The sequence below is a fragment of the Pezoporus occidentalis genome, unplaced genomic scaffold (genome assembly GCF_034315485.1).
Source record: "Pezoporus occidentalis ecotype Australia unplaced genomic scaffold, CSIRO_AGI_Poc_V1 ctg119, whole genome shotgun sequence".
NCBI lineage: Eukaryota > Metazoa > Chordata > Aves > Psittaciformes > Psittacidae > Pezoporus > Pezoporus occidentalis.
The window spans coordinates 738,621-764,021 of NW_026912983.1; the positions used below are offsets into that span (position 1 = coordinate 738,621).

The following is a 25,401-nucleotide window of genomic DNA, read 5'->3' on the forward strand; positions in this document are numbered from 1 at the left end:
GAGGAGAAGCAACCTGGTATCTGGTGGAAAGACCCAGAAAGTCTTTTTTCCTGACTTGGAATTCATCTCACCAACTACTAAATGAGCTGCCTGACACACATCTACATGCAAGGAAGAACAGACCGAGCACCATTTCTAGCTGTTTGTTTCTGATACCCACCCAAGAGAATCTGAGCTCCCTTTCCACATTCACTTTAAGGCAATCACAATAGAGTAATAGCCTCTGACCCCAGCATCACCACCCATCTTCCCTACCCACAAGAGGTCACTGCTGTTCCAAGCAGTAATATTTTTCCCAGTCACCATCGTCCTGATCTTAACAGGCACTTCTCTGCCATACCTCTGGTGAAGGCAGACGGCTCCACCACCAGCAGATGTACCTTGGTCAGCTTTACCCATCCCTGCATCATGCCTATAGCTCAGGCAGTAGCTTCAAGTAGAAGCCTGGACAGAAACTTCATTGCACCACAAAAAAAAGTAGATGTCTCCAGTCATTAACCAGAAGATACAGAAAGAATCAACCATTAGATGCTCACTTTGGGCAAACCCCCTTTAACAGGATGCAATTCCTCTCGAGGAAGTCAGCACAACTGTTGCTTGTACTCATCAGCTTCTCAGGGCTCAGCCTGGGAGCAGTAAGACACCCAGCTCCTCCCCTTCTCAGAGGAATGCAAAGTTAGATGCATTGTGTATATCCTTGCACTGACACAGGTCTTCTGCATGGCCTGGCCAGCGGCAAGGCACTATGTATATATAAGAACATCTACGCAGTAGCTAACAAACCTGATTGTCTGGAAGCGTAGGCCTAACGGTGGAACTGTCACACAGTAAAACCAGCCACCCAAAAGCTCTACCAGCACCTGAGCTCTTTGTTTCCAAAAGACCATTTTCCTAAGTCATCACCGGATCCTTAGGGTCACTGCATCAGCTGAAAGGAAGCCAAGGAAATGTGGTTAAGAGAAGGCTTTGAGTGAGGCCAAAATCCTCATGTTTGTCCTTTGCTGTTTTTCCAGCATGTGACAGAAGAGAAAAAAAAAAGAGAAAACCTACATTTCTAGCAGTCCTGGCACAGATTAAGGGCCTAATCCTTTGATTTTATTAACTCCATCCATTCCATTTTGGCTAGACACTAGACAGCTTCCAATAGAGCATTAGTGAAAGACATATAGGGCTGCTCAAGAAACTGAAATGATCACCAACAGCCTTCTCAGCAGCTGCCCCCTCCAGACAACAACTTCACCTGGATTTAGAAGAATCACTCAAAGCAAAACCCACAAAGAAACACATTCCCTATGTATCTACTAAGAACACTGAGCAACAAGGCAGTCCCTTCAATAGGTGAGAACACCAGAGCGGCTCTCATGTGGCTTTTCTTCTCTGAAGCCGAGTTTTCAGCTTTGAAAGGTTTTATTTGGCAAGCACTGGGGTCAAGACAGCTCTGTTAACAGGTACAACTGTGTGCTGTCAAGCTGACAAGAAGCAATCTGACACTCACATGCAAAATGATGCTGGAAGTTTGGCACAGTGGGAGGCCACATTACAGACAGAATAGACTTTCTGAAGCAAAACTGCAACGCATGTAGAGGTGCATAGAGCCAACACAGTAATTTGCAGCTGTGAAGATACTCACTGGCTCTTTCCCTGACTCTTCTTATGTGGAAAATAACAAATACAAATGCAATAAAAGCTGACGTTGGTAAAGCACTACTGAAGTGAAGCTGCCTCATGCTAACTCAAAATAAGCCTTGCAACTAAATTCATTCTAAAAGTCCTCTCGAATTACCACATGCTGCATGAATTCCATTTTATCTTTATTACACAAGAGCAAATACTGTGCTTTTCCCTGATGCTGCTACTGCTATATTAATACTCACCATTCTGCTTCCCATCCCTCAGCTGTTCAAGAGTAACATAAAAGAATGCCCTCCAAGGCAGGCAAGTCTGCTTCAGTGTTCAAGTACTAACTGGCATGCTTGCTGCTACTCCAACCTGGCTCCTGATTCTTTAGAGACTGAAATGCTCAGACCCCTTACCTTCTTCTACCAGCCCACCATGACAGGCAACTCTTAGAGTAACAAATACACAACTCTTGGCAGGCTCAGCATTGGGATAGAAGAGCAGCCCAGAGGCAAGCATAACTGTGAAACCCCCTGCATCAAGATACCCCTGGGGTTTATGCTGTCTTTCATGTTCCATCCCCAGTGCCCTGGAACCAGAACAGAGTGTGTGTACACAGCTGCTGAAACAGGACACACATCACCCACTGCAGAGCCCTACGCTGGATCTGCTGAACAAGCCCGATGGCTTTTCTTTGTGCAAGTAGAGATGCTTACTCATTTTAAGCACTTTTCCATCAGCACGAAGAATGTGCAGTCAGGCTGCAGAGATCACACAAGAATTCAAGCCAGCAGCTCTCAAAAAAAGCCCTGAGCAATGAGAATTTTTCTGCAGGCTGGATGCAATTAGTGCCACTGCTGGAATGAAGCCAGCACAGTGAACGGATTGAAGCAGGCACCGAGTGTGGCGATAGCTTTCCATTTCCTATTTAAATCAGGGGATTGATATGGGCTATTCCTGCGTGCTGGGGCCGTGTAGAGAAAAATAAAGGTATTAAAGTTGCACGTTCGCAATGAAACAGAGTATGCCATGAACAAATACGCTATATTTAAGACCTTGTCTTAAGGTCACCCAGCTCAGATTCAAGTACGGAGCGGTGGCGCTTTGGGAAAGGGCACTTGGGCAGCGTACAAAGATATGCTGTGGTGATCTTTGTGGCAATCTTTCAATGCTATTTTTTAGCCATTCTCATTACCCATAATAAAACTGTGTGGACTGCATGTCTTATATTGAGTATAGGAAAATAGACCAAATAATAGGATTTTTGGAGTGTAGGTTTTACTGTAAACTGCATTGGAGGTATACACTGTACTCTGCAACAGAAAGGTCTGCCTGCAGCCTGTGATTTTAATAGAGAGAAGACTGGAGTATAAAAGCTAATAATGAGGCCCTCAAGTAGGAAAAGTCATGCAGGATGTCAGCTCCCCTGGTTACCGAGCTAGGAGCATCACTGAAGTTATTTCACACAAGTTATTTGAAACAGATCAAGTGCAAAGCAGCAAAGACACAATCCAGCTAAAGGGAAAGGGTGAAACAGAGCCTGGGTGACTCTTCTTTCAGCCACACAAGGACACTCAACATCTACAGTCCAGAGCACAAATATGACCCAGAAAATGGGTTGTAAAGCACCGTATCATACTCCTCACTCTCCTCCTTTGAAGGCAGACATAAAATATTGGTGGTTAAGAGCTTACAGATTCATGCTCTGTGTGTCAGTGCTGATTGCTCAGGTCTCAGCAGAGCGGTGCACAGCCACTGCCATTCATCCAGATGAGGGGTCAGCCACAGCCACATTCCCAACACAGAACTCCAGAATGCCACTTGGTATTCAACAACACTCTCTGCATCACGCTTCTTGCCCAGGTAGCAAAAAGCACATTTAACAGAACCATTTGAAACACAGTGCCCACAGTTACAGAAGCTGATGGGATGGTTGCTCAATACTTGTCATCCTGGTTTAAACACTACTGCAAGGCTATGGACAGGAAACTTGAAGAGCAGAATGTTATCTTATAACCTCAAACTCACTGACTTTATTAACACAGGTGAAGTTGCTCAGCGATCACATGCTAAGTGAGACAGGTCAAGCCCCACGTGTTTGTCATCCCAACCACATTCCGGTCATTGCATCAGTTCCATTCAGCCAACACCCAGCTCAGGCTCAAGTATAGAGCAGTGGCACTTTGGGAAAGGGCATTTTCCGAGTACAAAGAGGAACTCTCTGAAGCAATCTTCCAATTGTATTTTTTTATTGCAAAATACAATTGTATGTTGTTGTTATTTTTGTCGTTACCTATAATAACACACTGTGCGTCTCCTCAAAAAGCTTGGAGCCGATGGTCATCTTTGGCTCCATAGAGAGGAAAAAACCTGAAAGCAAAAAGCCATAGAACAGTGGTATTTTATCAGGAAATCTGATGCATGAGCTCAAAATATCTTCTCTGTGACAAACACCCTGCAAAGGCAGAGGTGAAGTTTCAGAAGACTGGCAACAGAAGGATGCTGTGCTCCCTTCTGGCCATCCATTACCTTCTGTGTACAGACAGTTAACAACTCCCTGTAACCGGTGCAATTATGTTCATGTCTGGGGAAAAAGGAAAGGCATACAGAAATGTGGCAACCAGAGCCATAGCTAGCTTGGTTAAGAGCTGGATTATGACACCCAGTTTACGTCAAGTCAGCGAGAGCAATAGAGATAAAACCAGAAGCAACTTGGTTTGATCAAAATTGATGTAAGCTCTTGTCCTCTGTGTGAGTATTGGAAAATTAAACTAGATGTAGGCAAGGACTTCCCTTCTTCCAAGGTTGGGGTGATTTGTCCCCATATTGCGGATTTGTCCTTTCTAGAAACACCTCTTATTTAGGAGGAACCCCTTTTAGCCAGACAAGGTAAGAAGTCTCATTGCATAATTAAAATCTAATTCTTTCCCAGGAATTCAGCCAAGTGTTTGGGCACCTGACTCCGTGTATTTGCAATGCTTAGCTGCTGACCAGCACCCAAGAGAAACAGTGACTACAGGCGAGTTGCTCCCATTCCAAGTTCAAAGCCAGGTTAGCTTGTCATTGCCAGCCAGAGACTGGGGCTTGGATGAATTCTTCCTATGAGCAGGCCCTTCTCCCAATACCCAGTGGTGCATTTTTGCAGTGTTACTACAATAGCTATTTTACTCTCAGAAAGATGCATGCAGGAAGGACAAGAAAGAGCAAAGCAACTTGCAACACATTTGTCTTCTTTTCTCTTCCTCTCACCTCCGATGCAATGATCACATCATCAAGCATCCTGTGGCATTTCTGCCACTGGCCCTCTGCTCCAGCAGACACTTCAAGCTCCAGTGCAACACAGGGCAGCATCCCAACCTGGATCCCCATCCACCTCTCGAGCCAGGGAGATGAGGCAGGCCCAACAATGTGTAGCACTTCTAGGGCAGTATACTTGCTGATTGCTTCCTTGACTATTGTTCACAACAACCAGCTAAGACACTGCCAAAGAAACACTCACAGCTGGCATCACACCTGGAGGGAAGTTAAGGCAGGTTGGCCGAGCTCCTCCTCTCTTCTCATTCACAGAAGGCAAGAGTCTGGGGACAAAGAAAAGGTTGAAGCAGCATTTGCAGCAGTACTAAAGAAAACCTCTTTCAAGGGAGAAGAGGCTTAAACATTAATTATAAGTTACCCTGTTCCTTACCCCCAAACTGGGTAAGGCCAATCTTGGGTAAGAATGACTGGTTAGCTCATGCATACGGTGTGTTAGACAGATAACTCACTGGGAACCCAACCATCTGTGAAACAAATGAAGAAGGGACTAATACTTACTTGTACTAAAGCCATTTGACTTTCCTATTAGACATATGGAACAGCCCGAGATACACAAGATAGGGTGTTATCTAGCGTTCCTGCAATCCTCAGTTCCTGGAAACACTTGAACATGTGAGAAGACAACCTTCAGGGCAAAGCAATTCCTTCACTCTTGCATCATAGCCTCCAAAGCAGGTTATTACTCACAGGACTCTTGTGCAACACTGGAGCATAGAGGTGAAACATGCAGCACGACTGGCTTTTGGCAGCCTCTAGTTTCTTTCAGTGATCCACTGGCAACACAACATCTGTATATTCTGAGACATTTAGGCCTTCTATTCCCCCTCCTAATGCACCAGGTTACAAACTCCACAAACTCAGGAGTTTGCTTTGTGCTTGGATAGCAAGACAGCGAGAGGGGAAATTCTCCATTCTTTCTTGCTATCCCAGTTTTGCTCCCAGGGAAACTGTATTTCATATCCCAAGTTACCAGAAACCTGCTGTCCTGCAAAGAAAGGCATGAGGACCAACGGACAGGCACGACTTGGAAACACTTCAAATCAAAGAGCAGATGTTACAACCCCAAGCTGCTGGCTATCACTAGGTCTCCAGAATGGCCAGCGTTGGGGAGCGTATGCTTCTCTGAAAAGGAATGCAGTGATCCAAGACAAAACTGATGGGTTTATTGCAAGAGAGGAAAGTTCCATTGTACAGGATGGCAGTGCAGGTGACAGGAAGAGCTCACGACCTCTACATAAATATCAAAGGAGACTGAAATAAAGTTCTGTAGCTACATGCCAATCAAACCCACCAGGCACTGTGCTAACAGAACATGGGCTCCATTCCCTGTGTTCCAGGAGTCAGCAGTGATTAATTAACAAATCACTTCTTGAGTGTAACCTCTTGAGCCTGAGGAAAAAAGCAAACAGCTCCAAACCATCAAAATCAAGACTTGACAACAGCGCCCACCTTCCTGCCCTGAAAACGTGTCCCACTGTGGAACTACCTGTCTTGGTTAAACAACGACCTAATCATCCCTCCAACATTTCCATCAGGATCAGAACAAAGCAGACTATCTCAAAGGCAATTAACAGGTCAGGGACAAACACAGCTATAGGAGAGCAAAACAGTCTGGTACAGAAGAGGAAGATACTGCATCATCTTTCATTCCCCTCTGGGGACGTACAAGACTGCAGAATTGCTGTTTTGGGAACTTGAAATCTCTCCTCCGAGCTAGTAAAAATCAAGCATGTCAGGGCCAGGGAAAAGATGTTTTGGGGAATAACCTTGTACCCATGCAGCGGGACAATGATCCTGCTTTTCATTCTTCAAACCCTTTTAGCTCCCCTCTTGCTTGCTGCCTGAAAGAATTCCTAGTGCTTTAGGAAAGAGGGAAACAACTCATCCAGCTGAAACTGTTCAACAGACTGGGAGAGCATGGAGCAGCAAATCCACCCTTGTGTTCCAGCCTTATGGGAAGGGCAGCCCCAAAAAACATGTGCCCAACACCCAGAGCAGAAAAGAGGGAGTGCAGCACACCACTGTAGTACTGCTCAGCTGGTCCAAACAAATCTACTCAAGCCTTCAGCTGCAAGGGGCCAGCGTCTTAGATGCCAATGTATGTCTCGGATATAATCCATTGAGCCCTGCTCCTGGCAGCCAAGATCTCCATAAATCTAGACAATATCTATTAAATTAGCGCAGCTTGTGATGGTTTTCTATGGTACAACCCAAGACATCAGCTGAATGGGGCTGCTGTACTAGGCACAGTACAGTGATATAGAACAATGCGTCCCTAAACCCCAAGAGCTTCTTCTGCGTTAACATTAACATCTGTGTTGCACGAGATTCTTTCTCCCAAACCACTGCAGAGCCATCTTAGAAAATCACCACCTTTCCTTAATATGGGCAAAAGTCTTCATGGTGTTAAGTATAAATGAAACCTCAGGTGTACAGGAGCATCTTTCCCCACCCTTCCTGTTGATGCACCAGGAGAGAACATACAAGGCTACAACTCACGTTTTTAATTGCATGAGTCTGGGATAATACACATGAGTATTTTTTATGAAGTATAAAGTCCACAAGTGTCCTCCACAGATGGCAATGGGATTTACCATCATGTGGAGGCCAAACAAGCTGGCAATCAGGCAAGGAGCCTTCAAGTTCGAAAGCTAAGCAGCAAAAGCTAAGGGAGAGAAAGGCATTCCCTCTGCAGAGACCTAGAATCATTTAACTGATTTCTCACTGCTGGGGCTGCAGAGAAAGCAAGTATTTGCAATACAGTAGACAGTTACCCAGCTCTTGAGATTGCTCTTAAAAGCTACTTGGGAACAGGGAGAGAACAGTTGAGCATTCGAGAGACCTCTGCAAAGGTGCTGGCCAATAAGCTATTTTTCATGTCAGCAGCTTGTCTAACAGCAAATCCTTTTCTCCTCCCTTTGAGTTCAAGTACCTGGTAAGTTTACTACGACTGGGCATTTGTGAAAAGCATCCTGTATTAGGGAACTTTGACAAAATCCATCCATGACACCATCGTGTGTGTTAGCATCCCTGAGTAAAGGCCAGAGGTGCCACAGGAAGTTTACATGGCTGTGTGTGTGTAATTGAATTTGCCAGTTCAAGGCTCAGAGTTTGCCCCAGAAAGGCAATTTTCCCTGTAGAGAAAAGCTAACCCATGATGTGTTTCACTTCACACTGGTCCTTGGGGTGCTTTTCCTGGAGAGATGTGACCCAGTCTGCACGAATCACACCAGCTCACATCAATCCTGTGTTAGTGAAGTGGTTAGATGTAGATTTGTGCTGTATCCGTGTGGGTAACAAAGCAGCAGGAGAAAACTCTTTGGTGAATTGTGTAACACTACAAGGGATTAGCCTATAGAGAGATCACTACTGTAAAAGAACCAAGCTGATGGGTGTGGAAGGTGGAAATACTCTCCTGTTACAGAAATACTGCATTCCAAGAAAGGTAAGAAGTCTTGCCAGGTGAGATCTGCAGCAATCCTTTTGTCATCACTAAAATATGTGACACCATAAGCTTCATTTCATTAAGCACACCGATTTCAAGTTCATTCCCTGCGTTGTGTCATCCTCCTATTGTCAGCAAGGTGAGTTTTAAGCTGTGACTGACCTAGTAACTGAAGAACTACACAAAGTTTCTCTACAGCTTTGAAAGCATGAAGCAAACAGACTCTCTGTTACTGGAAGCTTCAAATACTTCTTGGTTTAAGGCAAAAACCACTGAATTTTCACCTGTGAGATTTGTGGGCGAAACGCAGCAACAGGAGAAAGCTTGCATGGAAGAGGTGAAATGGCAGTTTGAAACTTCAGAAGGATTTAGGTTGAAAGAGATTCCTGGATATCAGCTAGTTCAGCGCCTATTTTAAAGAAGGCTAACTTCAAAATTACATCAGGATGCTCAGTGTCTTTTATACAGGTTGTTTTAATCAACCTTGCCTATTTCTAAACCATGGAATTAGAAGTGATGTCAAACCGAGTCTATTACACTTATCAGGATGAGCTGGCATCCCAGTGTAAAATCATCTTAAAGCCACTAGTGGTGGTTGCTGAGCAAGAACAACTCTCCTTTCTCCCAAAGGAAGTGTTGGTCTTTCCTATTATGAGCTTCAAGGCAGGAGAGGAAGTGCCTTGCTTCTCCAAATCCAGTCAGTTTTCCTGACTTACAGCATTAGGGACAGCTTTCCCTTTTTAAGCTAAGAATACATTTGATTAGTGCTGACTTGGCTTTGGTACAAGTCCTATGACACGTGGATCAGGACTTTTTGGGTTCATATCTCCAAAAACGTTCACACGAGGGCTGTACTATTCCATTATCCCACCTTCTACTGCAATTCCTGTGATATGCTACCGAGTCAACCAGAAAATGGTTCTAGGCTACTCTTGGCATTGGTTATAAAGCAGTATCATACTTTCCCTGCCACTTTCTCCTCCAAACTCCCTGTAACATCCTAATTCCCCAAACACAGGACACAAGCTGCTCAACAACTCCTGTTTGCCTTTCACTTACTCACACAGCAGAAACTTTCCTTATGAGATGGATAGACACGACCCTAGATAGCAAAGATATTTACCAGTGTCTTCCAGTTGCGTGGTAGGGGACGATCCAGCTGGCAGTGGTACCCAAAGTCCATCTAAGCTCCCAGGTGAGCCCGGCTTGCTGCTGCTGGGGTTGATACAGCTCAAGCCAGCTGAGGACAGGCTCCAGAGCGTGTAGACACCTGCTTCATCGTTCAGACTCTGCAAACTCAGCCAGTTCCTGCTTTCTTGATAGAGCTGCGACTCCACCCCGCTCCCTGCCACCACTCCTGCAGGCCAACCTCGCAGCTAATACGGAAATGGGACAATACCTTTGCAGTGAGTCACAGACTGTCTGAACCAGAACTGAGAGAACAGAGCGAGCGATTCCGCTCTGTAAAACACAGCAAGAGAGGCAGAAATCATGCAAGATGGGTGATAGAATGACAGGGGAAAAGATAGAGTCCTAGTCAGCATATCTACCTGTAGGCTGTCTAACCCTAGCGATTTCCAGCTCCTCGCTCAGCTCAGAGGGACACTGCCATTTGGGTAGCAGGCTATCTTCACCTTGCAGGTGACAAGCGGAAAAGCAGCAGCAGTTTCGTAGCCCTGGGATCACGTTGCAGGCAGAAGCCAGATCTGCTCACAGCAGCTTTTTTCCACAAGCTTCCCTGCACTCAGAAGCACAAACGCCCTCAGATATAACAAGGAAAATTCAGGAAGGAGATCAGGTTATTCCATGACTGAGATCCGCAGGGCGGCTATGTCTGTCACTTGTCTGCTCCACAAAACACAGATATATTCCCTAAACATGGAACAGTTAAGGGTACTATGAGGAAAATCTAGAGCAACTATCTCCTCCCGTTCCTTAAAAGGCATCATATTTAAAACCTACCACTTCTCCCCCAACTGAATCTTCATTTGGGATCTCACTGGGCACGGCTAATATTGCTGGCTTAAGCTGTATTAAATCTCCCATCAAACCAAGATAAAGCGGTGGAATTAATACACACATCACTTACTCTATTTCTCCATATACTGTGCATTAGGAAACGTGCACATGCAGTGCACCAGACATATGCCTTCTTCCACAACAGAGTTAAAGAATTAATTCTTTGCCAGATCCAATGCAACTTCTTCCTTTCTTTCAGAAGTCATTTTTCTTTTTACATGAAAACAAGCAAAAAGCCCTTTGCTCTCCACTGTAAATTCCATTCTTCCCCTTACAGCAACAATATTTAACAAAGCTTTCATTACCTGTTTTTCCCCTCTTCTCTCCCAGATCAGATCAGAGATGTCCAGCAGCAACATCTGAACACTAACTGTGAACTCTAAAGCACTCCAGTCCCAGTGGCCAGAAATGCACCTAGGACTTGTGTTACCAAGACAGCAGACACACTGTCCCATTTCACACCTTGAACTTCCTGCATGTTATCCCTTCCCTTTACACAATTCCCTCCCTGTATCTTATCTAACTTAAATAAAACACACAGACTGAACCCGAAGGTTTCAGGAGAACAAAAATGTCTTAATCCTGCTCTGTGGTCACCTGTCAAATACCATATACATTGGCTCTCCTCATATAGCCCCTTCGAGACGATCTTTAAGGGAGTTGTGATTTTGGAGCTTACAAAAACAGTTCACACTTCCACCAGCAGCTGAGCCCTCCACTGCACCTACATAAGTGTCATTTATCTGTAGTGTAGACATTCCACAGCCATTACTTTCCAGCAGTGAGCTGTGCAAAGCAGTAAAGCACAGTGGGGAGCCCCATCCAAGGCTGCAATGCTGCTGTAGCTCCTGGAAGCAAGGTTACCCCTTTTCTCCTTGCTGCCTCCACACTGCAGCAGTCAGTACAAGCTCAGAACACGAGGCTGCTCAGGGCTTCTGCTGATTCAGTACCTTGGGAGAGGCCTGGGCAGAGTCCAGTGCACTGCAGATTTCAGATAACTGGAAGCCACACGTAAGCACCCATGAGTCATTAACCAAGCAATGCGCAAGCATTAGCCATAGATCATAAACCCAGAGGCACAGCTGTCAGGAGCCCCATGTATACTCTAGCATCTCAGTCTAAAAACCCCCAAACCCTGTGGTTATAGCCCAGATGGGCCTGGGAAAGACAAGTTGATTCAACCCAAGAAGTTCCTGGCCCTCAGTTTAGTCTGCTTGGACGGAGAGGATGCCGCTGATTCACAGCAGAGATGTTACAGTCATAGCAGTTCTGTCCTTGCTTGTTTGTTAAGGTCAGGCCCCTCTTTTAACAGGGCTTTGAGGGATCTTTATAGAATCCTATAAAGGACATGCCTCTTTCCTTCCATTCAAGGCTAGACCCACCTATTCGTACATCTTTGCCTCAAAACAAGAGGCAAAGTGTCAGAGCAGGGTCTGCTGCCTGCAGGTAATGAAACAGCTTCTCCCTTGTCTGAGCTGCATTAGGGAAATGCATATTTTGATGCCCACTACTGCTCAGTCAGCCACTCACCACAACCACCAGAGAACTTCGCAAGAGTCCCCTGCACCACCGCCTGAAGTTGTCACCATCCTCTATACTGAGAGATGCTCACCAAGCACCACCAAAGCATGCAGGGAGGTTTGAAGATCAGGATTATCACAGCACGTTATGTGACCCTCTTATCTGCATATACACTGACACACTGAAGCTGAGAATACATCCCACTGAAGGCTTGAATTGGAGTCCCACAGTTGTGTGAGCCCCTTCAGCTGAGTGCCTCTTTGGAAACAAAACAATGGCTTCTCCCCACTTGCATTAAGAAAGGGGCTGTACCCGTTTCTGGAAGGTTACTGGTGTTCTACCTTCAAAATACAAGGAAACAGACTTGCTTGAAGCATAGGCTAGCAGGCTTCACTGTATAGTCAAAATGAGATCCCAGCCATACAAAGAGAACTGGTAAAGAGACCTTCTCTCTATCCACCTGTAGAGAACAAGCAGAAACAACTGTGGTTTATCTGAAGGAGGGTTCACATCTTTCCACAGCAAGAAAGCACTGATGCTCTGTTTCTCATTTAAATGAAGCCACAGTATAAGTGAACACAAAGAAAAGAATTCCCCACATCTGTACTAAAAAATCCTCTGGTTCCCCATGCTTTGAGACAAGGTCCATGCACTGAGGTGTCAATAGGCCAGGAGAGAAAAAAGCTCTCTTCTCACTACTGGCATGAAATCTGCGACAGTATCACTTATGTTACAAGCCTGTCCCTCCTCTATGACACAGAAGAGACTGAAACAGAGCAAAGTATTTATGCTTTCAGAGGAGCTTTGCTTTTCCTGCCCTGACCAAACTTCCTCCCTAAAGCCTATCCATAGTTTTATCTAGACAGACAGTTTTGTCAGCCTTTTTAAGTGAGAAGTTGGAACTAGATGACCTTAAGGTCCTTTCCAACCCCCACTGTTCTATGGTTCTATGAAACCCACAAAGCTAATGTTAGAGACTCTCAATCTGGAGCCAAAAGGATGAAGCAACAAGCATCCCTAGCATCACTGCACCAAATTCAGTGATGCTGCTCAAGCAGCGACTTTATCCTCATGTTACTGCTCTAATATCACTCACCTCTCATACACATATTTTGTGTGTGTGCCTCAGCTTTCTGGAGCTATTTAAAATAGGCCAATTTACTTTCTCTTGGGGGATAAAACACAGTGTGAGGCGACAAGACAGAAGCATGGTCCCCAGAACTGCCTCTACTCATGTCCTTATGTCAGGTGCAGGGGGCAGCAAGTAGGGAAGATAAAAAGGAACCTCATTTCAGAATCCTTCACCCCTCTTACCCTGCTTGGACTTTAGGTTGAGCAGGTCATTTCACAGAGCCCTAAGCCAACAGTTTCACTGTGCACGTGGCTTTGCTGCTGTTAGGCCCGAAGCAGAGTCCTGGATGCAAGCTCATCCACAAGATGCTACTCTATCAAACTACAGGTTCTTCAAAGACTGGAAACGCTGCAGTCTGACCAATATGCACACTGAACCATCAGTGTTAAAAGGTTGAGGTCCAAGCTGAAACTCCCTGCAGCAACCTGCAGATGTAAGCACGTGAGCAAACATAACTCCTTGCTCGGATGATGCACCGTTAGCATCACTGGTTGCCAATACCACCAATGGTGAAAGAAAAGCAGTCACTAGAAGAGAATGGCATTCATCATAACCAAATGTTAGAGGGTTACTTTCAGATCCTGCTTAGCTCTGGTCTACTAAACAAAGCAAAAAAGGTCCTCACAGCACTTCATTATGAAGCTAATAACAATCAACCAAACTCACCCTCAGTAGGTGGAAACACTGCAACATGTTGGCACATGTGCAGCTAATACAATACCAAAACAGAGTGCACAGAGGACGGGTAGGTTGCTTGCAAGTGAATACATTTTATATCAGAGATATAAAACGTCAGTACAGATGGGCCCGTCTTCAAAATAGACAGAACCTGCACATCCATTGACCCCATCTGCTCTCCTGAGATGGCCCTGAAATGTAGCAGGGAAACGATGCCAAACCCTGAGCTCAAATCTGTGCTGGTGCGGGTAATTAACTCTAACAGGCTGGTCCTTACCTCTGATCTCAAGTGAATCCCGGTGTCTTTTCAGTTCTAAACAGAGCAAGCCCTTTGTAAGCAATGGAAAGGCCATCTCCTAAAGTAATATCACAGTTACATGGATAATCCCGCTGACAGTTTGCACAGACACCTGAAACCTCATGGCAAGCAAGTGATGCAGAGACAGCCAGATACAGGTAATGCCAAGCTTCACTTTGCCAGTGTGCAGGAAGTGGGGCAGTGGGGAGCAAAGCCAAGCACAGTATAACAACTTCCTTTCCCCACGTGACAGCAGCATCTGAGCTATATTATTTACTACAAAATAAATGCAGAGGCGACTTGTTGAGCCAGGTAACAGCACTGGAAATAGGATGGAGAGGATAGCGTGTGCCAAGTGTAGCAGGGGAAGGGAACAGCTGCCAGCTCCTTGCAAAGAGCAAGGAATTAAGCATTTAACTTCCATGTTCCCCTATGTAAATACTAGACATGACAATGAACCACAGAGTGGCTAATACCACATCAATTCAGTTACCTTGTCTCCTGGATGAGAAGCTAACTTATCAGAATCTCTTACAGCACGCTAGATTCAAGCTAAGTAGCATCCTCAGCCTTCCCTGTGCAGCTGCAGCGTGCTCAGACCTTGTGAGCTGTTTTAGGCACTGCTTTTTCGGGTGCTATCACCTCCTGGGATCCCTCAAAAACTAGACACCAGTATCCCCAGCTCCAAAGGGCATTTGTGTACGGAGGGGTTGAAGGGAGGGGGCTACAGAAGAGGGGAAAAAGAAAGAAAGGAAGGGAAAAAGAAAAGGCAAACACCCTTCACCCCGACATGACAGACGAGCACAGGCAGTTACTGTAACGGTCTCCTACATGACTTCCAAGCCCTCTGAAGGCTCTCTTATCTGCAGAGCTTTGTGCAGACCACCACCACCACCTTCCACAGCCCCGCTCAGCCACAGCCAGGCTCTGCAGGCAAGCAAACAGGCAAACACACACAGCCCATCTGCAGCACAAGTACAGACACACACAGACTGCGCTTACCTGAATAGACAGAGGGGCTGAGGTTCAACAGACTGCTGCTGGGGTCTCTCAAGGAGCTCTCATCGGCAAAGCAGCTGCAAACTGCAGAGGCAGATCCTCTTTGATCCACTGGGATCCCTGGGATCGCAGAGACAAAGGCAGGCTCAGGCCTGAACAAGTCCAGACAAGCCCTAAGCAAGCCTCTTCCTGAGTTACAAGAGCAGCCAGCCCTCTGGGTGTCAGAGCTGGGTACCACAGACACCTCCCGGCCTGCAGCGGACACGGAGAGGTCAGCACTCACCCGTTAAAGGCAATACAGGACCCAATTTCTTCCAGGGCAGCATCACTGATGTCAGTGGAACTGAAATACACCGAACGGGAGCACTTCAACTTCAGCACACTTGTGCCAGGGCTGAATTTAATCTGGTTCACGGAAAATAGCCCACATTAGAAAGAATGCAAGGTTCCTGCAGGATTCTTTCTGGCAAAGGAATGTAACCCACAACTTTGCAATCACAGCAGAGGCTCCCAATAACTGGAAAAAGCAAACTGGCCACCCAGAGATGCGCTGCAGCACTAACACCGGGGACCTATCAGTGCAGGACCCTGGATTTAAATGCACACAGCAAACCCACCCATAGGGGTCTGGAGGTTTTCCTCCATGCAGCTTAAGTATACCTACCCCAAATATAACCCCCCCCTTTCCCCTCCCCAGCACTAATTCTATTACACAGGGCAGGGATGCAGCGAGAGGATGAGGCACCTCCAGAGAAGCACTTACTGTGCACAGCAGATTAACAACAAGCCCTTCAGAGGCAGAAGTGCAGCGAACCTGCTGAGCAGCCTGTCCCCACTCGCACAGTTTTTCCTTGCCTTTCTATCGATGAGTGTTCACATTCACTTTGCTCACTCAAGCTGCAGGGCCAGATTCACATTTCAGAGCAGCACAAGCTCAGAGTAACCCTGATGCCTTCCACTGTTACCTGCCTGAGGAAGTCAAGTATTTAACCCATTCAATCCACCCGTGATAACCTAAGGGCAAACCCGCACACAGGAAACCAAACGTGCAGATCTGGGTTTCCTTTCTAACCAGACTCACATGCAGACCACCCAATTCTAGAGCATTTTCAACCAACATTAGCAGAGCCCCTCTGAGGTTTCCAGTGCCCGCCAAGGTCAGGCCAACTTACACTGAGGCTGTCCCCTGCTGCAGCAGCAAACGGCCCTTTCCTCCTCTGCTTTCCTCCAGGTGCCCTTGCTTCCCTGCCATGTGATGAAGGTGCAGCTAGGGGAAGACAAGGGGGTCAGTGTGAGTGAGGGGGTATCTCCAACAGCTCCAAAGTACTCTTTTCCTTTCCTTTTTTAAAAGGCATTCCCATAAATGTACTTAGAAAAGAAATGAACGTTACGCACAGACTGCCCTATGCTTGTACCACAGGGGATGAGCCCTTCGCTTCTTTCTCCCACATCTTGCATGCGGGAAGGATGCAGATCAGAGTCCTCCTGGAAAGCAGCATTGAACAGTGTTAATAACAGCAACAGGCAGCAAAAAGGGCCAGTTCTGCATGTCCTCACACAACCCACCAGGGCGCTCCTACTTCATGAGGCTGAGTTTCCACCTTCCCCAAACTTTTAAACTGGCAGCTTCCGAATAAGAGAGTGATAAAAGCCCCAGTAGCCAAGTTCCGAGCAGCCTTTCTTTCCCATGAGACAGCGGAGAGCTCTCTGCAGCCCAGGGTATCCCAGCATTTTCCCACCCAGCACCCTTCACAACTCCCACCTCGTAACACACATGCGGAGTTTGATGCAGAAGTTGGCCAGTTTGGTGCAAATAACAAGTGAAACGGGTCTTTGAGTCTCTGCTCTTCAGTTTACACAGGAAGCAAATGTGAAAGCTGCTACATTCAAATACTAAAAGGAAGTATGTAAGGCAGGTTCAACCCAGATGGCGAATTTTCTATCATCTCTAAACTAATAGTTCCATCATTTATATAAGAAATAACAAGAGATTACTTGCTGCGGTAGCCACAAATGGGGACTGATTGTATCCTTAACTTAAGAAGCGCTGCAAAGACCAAAGTTTTCACAAAGCATCAGGTGTCCCCCACCTAGAAGGAGTCACTGTTCTGTAACGGCTGGTTTTTGTAAGCCTTCCAAACACAGAAAGCAATAGTCGAGATATCTAACCAACTTCTGCAGAGGCACTGTGTGAAATGTGCATATGCATCGGTCACACCGGGCTAGTGTACTGCAGCACAGCTCTCACAGCGCTCCAGGGATCAAGCAGGTCTACAGCCTCTTTCCAGAGAGAGATCGTTCATATTTCATGGTGGAACTCCTATAGTTCTACACCCATTCACCCTAGTGCCTGCCAACAATGGCCAACAGCACGCAAGTGTAAGGGACTACAGCCAGCCTTGGGCTAACAAAGGGAAGAGATGTGCCAAAGCACTCCTCTGGCACTCAAGTGAGGAAGCCTGGTACCCAGGAGGAGAACTGGAGTCAGTGACTCAGCTGTACTCTACCCACAGACCTGGATAAAAGAAGGCCCTTTAAACTGCGTGTTTCTGCTGAAGCTGGACTTGTTCCTATGTCTGCTGCTTCTCATAGCTGCTTTCTTTTCCTCCCCATATATTGCAGGACTCCTCTCAGGTCATGCTGCTGCCCTGAAGAGCAGGAAAGGCAAGAGTAAAACAAATGTGTCCCAAACATATTCCTTTTTATGTCAATAACTAGAAAGGTGAAAGGTGGCTGAAGGTACCAGGTTGCATAGGGACAGCTTGGATTAATTTCTACTCTTGTGTGCCCAAAATTACTTCTTCTCCCCATTCGTTCTAAGCTTTGAGATCCCCCCCATCCTCTTCAGCCCAGAGCAGCCTTGCAGGATGCAGCACTGCTGGTGAGGGATGCTCTGCAGCACACAGGCTGCAGCACAAGGGGAGGCTCCTGGGTGTGCACCTCTGGCTGTGCTAATCTCCCCACCACAAGTTGGGGCATGTCTGGGAGCTCCCTTCAAAAGCAGGGTTTGAAGCCAAACCCTTGAGGTTAGCCAAGCATGGGTGGGTATTAATCTGACAGGCCCCAAGCAGATTTAGTGGCTGCAAACACACTCCTATTCACTGCTGGGCAGGAGCACCACAGGCACAAGCAGATTTTGAGACACTTAATAGCTGAACAGGAAACTTAAGCTGAATGCCCTTAAATGCAGACATTTGGAAGCCGAAATCCAAGGCTTCCTGCAGGCATGCTGGTACCAATTTACTTTAAGGACTTGCATCCTACCATTCAAGGGGCAACCAGTGCCTTTAACCTGCATGAGCTATCACCACTTCAAAACCACGATCCCATCCACTAAAGGGACCCATTAGGGATGGGTCTCCGTGATGAAAGCTCTCCAGAGCATGGAAACAGCAAGCAGCAGCTGAGCTACTCTTGCTGTCATTTCAGCTCAGCTTACTCTCGGTGAGCATTTAGGGCCCTACTGATGCTTGGGGAGCACTCGAACTGCTCTCACTGATATTGTCCCTTATTGTTAAGCCAAGCTGCCTTCAGACATAACTTGATTACAGGGTAGGAAGCTCTTCCCATAGTGAAATGCTGGATGCTGCTGCTTGCTCTTTACGGCAGCAGAGGGAAGCAGAAGAGCCAGTGGCTAAAAGCCAGCACCAGAGGTTCAGTTTAAACTAGGCAGGGAAACTGCATTAGGGACTGAAACTCAGCACCTAGGCACACGGTGAGTTATTTTCTCTTCAAATCAAGGTGAATCTGATGTTCTGGCTCAGCCCAGTAATCTAGCAGACTAACAAAATGAATTATCCCTGCTTAGACAAGAGATTCCTTTAGTAGACCCCTTCTGTCCTCAAACCGTAGGGAGCTATGAACTGAATGTAAATTTACTTTAACTCACATTTTGCCTTTACAGTTATCCTTAATCACAATATCATGCACTAGATGAAGACTTGTATTGTGCACAGGCATTGGCAGTAGGTTTTTATGCCAGATAAGAAAAAGAAATATATGTGCACAGAAAAATTACCTGCTACCTGCACTGAGTGTCACTGTGTTGATCCTCACCCTGCAGACATCATGACATCAAGTTGCAGCTTCACCTACCATGGATAAAGGAGTATTCCCAGATAATGTGGAAGGAAACAGCAGTCTCAGTGCCTCCTCTAAGTTCCCAACTGTTCCCTATCAGTTCCATCCATTTCCCCTCAATGATACCACTATGGAGGCAGAGTCATGAACACTTAGGCAAACTGTCAGTCACAAGTCACTAATATGTGACTTCTCTGCCCTCAAAAGACATCTCCTTAACATATAGATGGCAACATTCTTGGTAAGCAGGAAAACCCCAGGCTTTTCCCAAAGTACGTGTTTCCAGATCTCCTTTGCAAGGGCATCTGAGCAGAGGACTTTGTAGCTATCCATCTGTGAGGAGCAGAGCACCCACTCACCTGAACTGCAGCAAAGTGGCCTGTTAAGTGAACAGCAATACTGCATTTAGACCACCAGTTACTGTGTCCTGCTTACTATACAAACACCTCGTGGCTACTCAACAGGCCCTTGTACTTTGTACCACCAGCTTTTCTGAGAGGTGAAGTAAAACAGGACTGAAAGCCCAAAGCCTTCAGACAAACCTGACTGACCTCAATAACCCGTTTTACATCTCCCATTGCAGAAATACTTTGGTTAGCTTCTGAGTTGGGAAACTTCTGCAGCAAGCGAGCGTGGAAGGCATCCAACTGCAATGTCATATGTTTGAACAAGTTCCCTCAGCTAAGGCAATGCCATGCTGGAGCAGAGCTGGATTAACTGTCCGTGTGTACAAGCTAACAGCCTGTACTAACAGGAGTTAACACAACAAATACCAGCTTGCACCGAGGGAGTGGTAGCCTGGAATCAGCTGCTACCTCTCCTGCACCATAGTCTAAGAGTACAAAGGCACATTTCACCTACCAACTCGAGAGAACACTGCTGGGGTCTAAACATGGCATTACTTCACTCCTGCTGACGTTTATACTTGCAGCAAGGGTGGCAAGGGCTGAAGACCGAGACCCATGGACCAGCTGGAACTTGAACGTAAGCATAAGGGAAGCTCTCAGGCTGCTAGAGCATCACAAGCTGTTGTGGACTCACTGACGTGAAAACTCAGACACAGGTCCAGCCCTCCTCAGCTCTGCAGATCTTTCTCCCTGTACTGTCTTCTGGCAAGGCTGCTGCAGACATGCCTATACATGCCTACTTCGTGGAGGCTAATGACACCACGCTTGCAGTCACAGGAAGGACCCAGGTCGTTCTAATCCTAATGCGGTTTCTGTAGTGTTTGGATTGTTCTTTGGATGTCACATTCCACAAGTACACCTTGCCTTTTGGTTCACATCAAAGAGAGCAACAGGAAAGAGTGAAGATCTGGCAACAAGAACAGAAAACCTCTGAGACGTGTCTCTGCAGAGTACACGAGCCTCCCCAAATCCCTGCATGCTGGCAGGCTGTCAGGAATCCTATATGGCCCAGGCTGCTGGCAGCAGCCTGGGTACGTTTCTATCACATCCCAACTGCCAGTGCTGTGTTTGAAGAGAAAAGTAATCAGTGACGATGGTGGAGGGATAAATAAGTGTATCACTAAGGGTAATGTGAAGGTATATTTTGACCAAGAGGGAAGAAATATCATAAGATATAAGGACAGACCACCTCACAGGCAATGGTTTAGCATACAAACTACCCCTGCTCACCTCATGCTAACCAGCCTCTCCCATGAGTGCACAGCAGCTCAGGTCTGGTTGCTTCCTGCACTGCCTCTGTCTAAACAGCCAAAAGCTCTCCCAGAAGCTCCTGGTCTCCAAGAGCACTGGCAAATTCTTTCCCAACCTATTTCGTGGGTACAGCAGCCTGTCAGTATTTCCCCCCTTTACAGAAACAGGAAGCAGAAGCAGAGTGATCAGCATAAGGAGCCGCACTAATTCAAGCACAGAGTAAGGACGATGCTGCAGGCAGTTGAGTACGTTTCCAGTGACAACTGGAACATCTAACTGCTCACACTGAAGTGCCTTATTCACTCTGATAGTCTGCTGGGCCTTGCTCGGACACATACCAGTCGCAAGATCAGGATTTCTCTTTCTTAGTGAGATTCTCTCTCCTAATCAGATAGGAACTGAACAAGGGCACCCACACACACACACCAGATGTCCACACTGCACAGGAGAGAGGATGCAGGTGCACGTACACCTCGACACATTGACACGGTTTGCAGCCACCCTATTAGAAAGGACTTGTACCACTGAAGGACTGAGACACACTCAGGTTCACTAGGCTACAACAGCCTGAGGGTGAGGTGCTTTGTCACTCTCTACTTCTGTTCTGCAGTGCAGAAACCTGCCCGTGGAGTTTCAGGGAAGAGAACGCTACAGAGGACATAGCAGTCACATTACCCCTCTAAGAGGCAGACACCTCTTCAAACAGCCCTTAATCTCCTCCTAGGCTGTGTCACTCCTCCAGTGTTACCCTCACCCGCAGAGCAGGGCCTGGATGGCACAGGGATTCTGTGTATTAGTTGATGGAACAAATAAAGAGCAGCAAAGTGGAGATCCAGCTTCAGATAAAAAAGGCAAGAAGACAAAAGACAGGCTTTTGTACTAAGGTCATAAAAGCAAAGAGTCACAAGGAACTTCAGTCATTCAGTCCACTCCCTTGGGTGAGTTAGGGTTAGCTACAGTTCACCAAGTTCACCCATCGGCATTTCCAGTGCTTTCTTTGCATTTCCATCAGTACTGGCCTTACCTCCTTCAGAGCAGCAGGTTCTCCATCAATCTCTTGCATTACTTCACCTCTTAAAGAGAGGGAAGATGCTTCCTGAATCACTCATGCAACTAATCTCTCCAAAGGCACAGAGCAAGCCTTAGTATTTGCTCTGTCAAGAATCCAGCAGGGACTGAACTAAGAATAGTACCTAAGGTGAAGGACAGAGCTCGCTAATAGGATTAGCTGGTGGAATTACAGGTAGCAACTCCCTGCTACTCAAAGGCTTTATCGTTAAGCAGCAAGAGAACTGTCTCTTCTCTTGGTGAGGTGTCTGAGGAGGGGTGTTGTTTGGTTTAATGACACCAAGGCTGAAAGAGCATGGAGCAGCCAAAGGCAGCAGGACAGCAGCTTGGTGTGCTTCTGCTTCCCTCTGCTGGGAGCCGGGCACTGGACCCAGCACCAGGGACACCCTGTCCTGCCAATAAGAGCCTGCCCTGCTCCAACCCAAAGTGCTAGTGAAGAGATGTCCCACCTAGGGCCGCTGCAGGCACACAAGGTCCCAGGGTGAAGCAGTAAGGAGGAGTACAGATGGAAGAGCCTCTTTCAGAGGCATCTGGGAGAAGCTCTTTGCATCTTCCCTGCTAGTTCACAGGTGGAGACGCAGGATCACTTTGTCATCAATCAGTTTAAATAAACCGGGCTTTTTGCTGACAGCTTTTCTCCTCCCTCCCCATCCATCCTCCCTCAGAGCCCAACCGACTGCAGGTATTTTTGTTGCATGCCTCACATCTGTGGAACCAATAGCTTTCAGCAGGAAAAGGGGTCAAGCTCAGTTGCCTCACACACAGAGCTGCTTAGGGAGGGAGGGAAGCCAATGCAGCAGCAAGCATCTGCCTTTGCACCTATGGAACACTGCAAGGCCAGCAGAAAACTGACAGCTCTGTTAACCTGGCCACGCTTTCTCTCACTGCTGCAGCCCCTTGATCCTTCTTGAACTACTGCCATGGAAAGAAATACTTTTCCTAATCCCTCTCCTAACTCCCTACCCTCTCCTGCCTAGCGAAAAGCAGCTGTGAACCCATGGAGAAAGCACAGCACAGAGCAGACATCAAGAACAGAACTGCAGCAATTCAAAGCTTTGGAAAGCATCCATGCAGAGGTCTCCACATCCCTCCCAGCTGCTGCTGCTGCTGCAGCTCTTCAGGACTTATGAGAACGTGGCAAAAAAAAGGCCAGCTTTAAATGAAGCTGCAGGGGCACACAAATGCCAGTTCCATGTCCACAGTTCAAGTGGCTGGTTTTAGGTATGACGCCACACAAGTTGGATGTACAGCTAAGCACACCACCACCGGCAGCGACATGGCTCCAAGTTAGGATGTTTGCCACCAGAAACGCTCATCACATGTAAATCTGAGTCAGTTGCTTAAAATAGAGAGCCTGAAAATGAACCTCAGCGAAGCATTCGTATGGGGAATGCTACCTACTAACAGAAGTACCTTCATTGCACCATGTGTTCAACTTGTGTGCTGGACAGGAGCAGTCAGAATGGAAACAATTGGCCACTGCAAGTTCTTGCTGCACCTGAGGGCTCCTGCAAACTTGGCTTCTCCACTGCTAAGCTATCAGCTCAGTAGCACGCGAGTTAACCTAAGCAAGTGGCCTCTCTCCCTTACCTCGCTATGATGACTGCAGTCTAAGGAGTTAAGCTAACAGGTCAACATTGAGACACGACGTTTAAAAGCCTTACCACACTCTCTTGCAATTCCTTCCAGAGCAAGGTGGCCAAATCCTGCCTGGCTAGCACCTTGTGCTGCCGAGAGGTCCAGCTTTGAAGGAAGCAACACAGCAGGATGAGGGCTCCTCCGAGTCCTTGGTAGGCTGTGGTCAGTAGCCCTGCTCCGGGCCTATACATCAGGGGGGTCTTCTTCCACTTTGGGTGTAGTTCTCCTAGGAGGGACAGGACAGACCATCAGACAGGGCAGCCTGCAGGCTGCAGTCTTCCTCTGCAGCAACAGTATATTTGTTTTGGGCCAGAAAAAGCGATTGCAAACTTGAGAGCTTTAACCCTCGGTAAACAAAATTCATAAAGCACCCTTTATCTTACTGTTTGTCTCAGGACACAGTCCAGATACCTTGTGTGTGCTGCAATGACAACGATCCAAGGATCACCTGCACTGCATCAGCAGCTCACCATTTCCTTGGTCCATGCTTCCTTTCCATCAACACTGCCGCTACATAACGCGCTGCATCTCTCACTGTAGTCCCCAAAACATTACAACATCCTGGCTGAGGCCACTGCAGAGCGGATGGGTGACAAGCCACCACTGCAGCATCCAAGTTCAATTCATCTACCGAAGCCTTGCTGCTTCCTCATCACGAATGTTACCTGAATTGCTCCAATAAGCCCCTGGGGACATGCCTACACGGCAGTATCAGCCCTTGTTGCAACTGAAGGGCATCCAGGAGAAGGACACTGCATTCTACTTGCAGACGTAAGGCGACAGACTTGGCCAAGTCAATTGCTAAATGACTGGGGGGGGGAGCAGAGTACAAGGGTTGGCTGTCACAGCGCTTGCAGCAGCATCTTTCAGTTGTGTGCAGTCCATCAGCATCCCCCCCCCCCTTCCCTTTCCCTGCAATGTCCTTCTTTGCCGAAGAGTTTTCAGACAGGGCTTTTGCTGCAGTGCATCAAAGAGCGGGTGACTTGCCAGCAAACCACAAAGTGTTCCCTCCTCTTCACTGCTCCCCCAGCTACCCAAGGCACACTAGCTGATGCTCAGTAATCGGACACTGAGTCTATAGGACTGAGCCTTCAAGGAGGAGCAGGTCTTACGTGCACCACCCCTCCTTTAAATGCCTCCAGGAGCACACACACAGAGATGCTGCTCGGTTTTACCCTCTGTGTGCCACAGCAAAGTACTCTTTCGCCTCTGCCCTGAGGTGTGCTGATTTTACTGGCTCTGTAGGCAAGGCAGCCTCAGAGCTAGGAGTATTTCCTGATATTCAGCCCAAGGTGTGTCTCATGGCTGCAACCCAGTGTTCTAACTCACATGCCTGCCCACAGCTCAGGTGAATTCCAAGATAAGCTCCAGTTGCCAGTTCAAGGGTATTTGCTTCAGGCCCCTCTTTGCCTAGAGCAGCCCAAGTGCTGCTCTCTGAAGCACAGCACGCACTCCCAAGCACTCCTATAAACCTCACAAGGGAGACAGGTTAACGTTGTCGCATGTTCTGCTGCTGCCAGTGCCACTGCATCAGCACAGCAACGACTTCTGTCCAAAACCAGAGTATGTTCTTCACTAGAGCAAAGCTACACCCAGGTATCCCCTGGGAGGAGGTACGTGTGGGGAAGCATTTCAGAGCCTGGGAGCTCCAAAGGAGCCAAATCACAGCACCTTAGCTGCGAGCTAACCAGCAGCTTCTTCCCCCACTATCCCCAGTCTGACAGTGACCTTCAAAGCTGAACATGGCTCCCCACCTTATTTCCCTTAGTTTAAACAAGTAGTACATAATCAGGCAACTCTGTCTTACTTGAATGAGAGGATTGGCAAAGACCTTAGGACTGATGCTAAATTACCATCCAATGGTATTTTAAACCTAAGAATTTCACCAACAATTCAAGGTCAATCGCTAGTTCAAGGCTATTTCCATGCTCTT

General features: G+C 47.1%; 1 long non-coding RNA gene across 1 annotated transcript; it reads right to left on the reverse strand.

Annotated features, from left to right (window-relative positions):
• Positions 1-4,271: 4,271 nt before the first annotated feature.
• LOC134156287 (uncharacterized) lies at positions 4,272-23,683 on the reverse strand. Its single transcript, XR_009961876.1, has 7 exons — positions 23,495-23,683; positions 16,197-16,291; positions 15,028-15,144; positions 9,501-9,753; positions 6,224-6,321; positions 5,431-5,526; positions 4,272-5,195 (listed from the first exon to the last, which is right to left on the reverse strand). It is a non-coding gene; the product is annotated as an uncharacterized LOC134156287 (long non-coding RNA).
• Between the last annotated feature and the right edge of the window lie 1,718 nt (positions 23,684-25,401).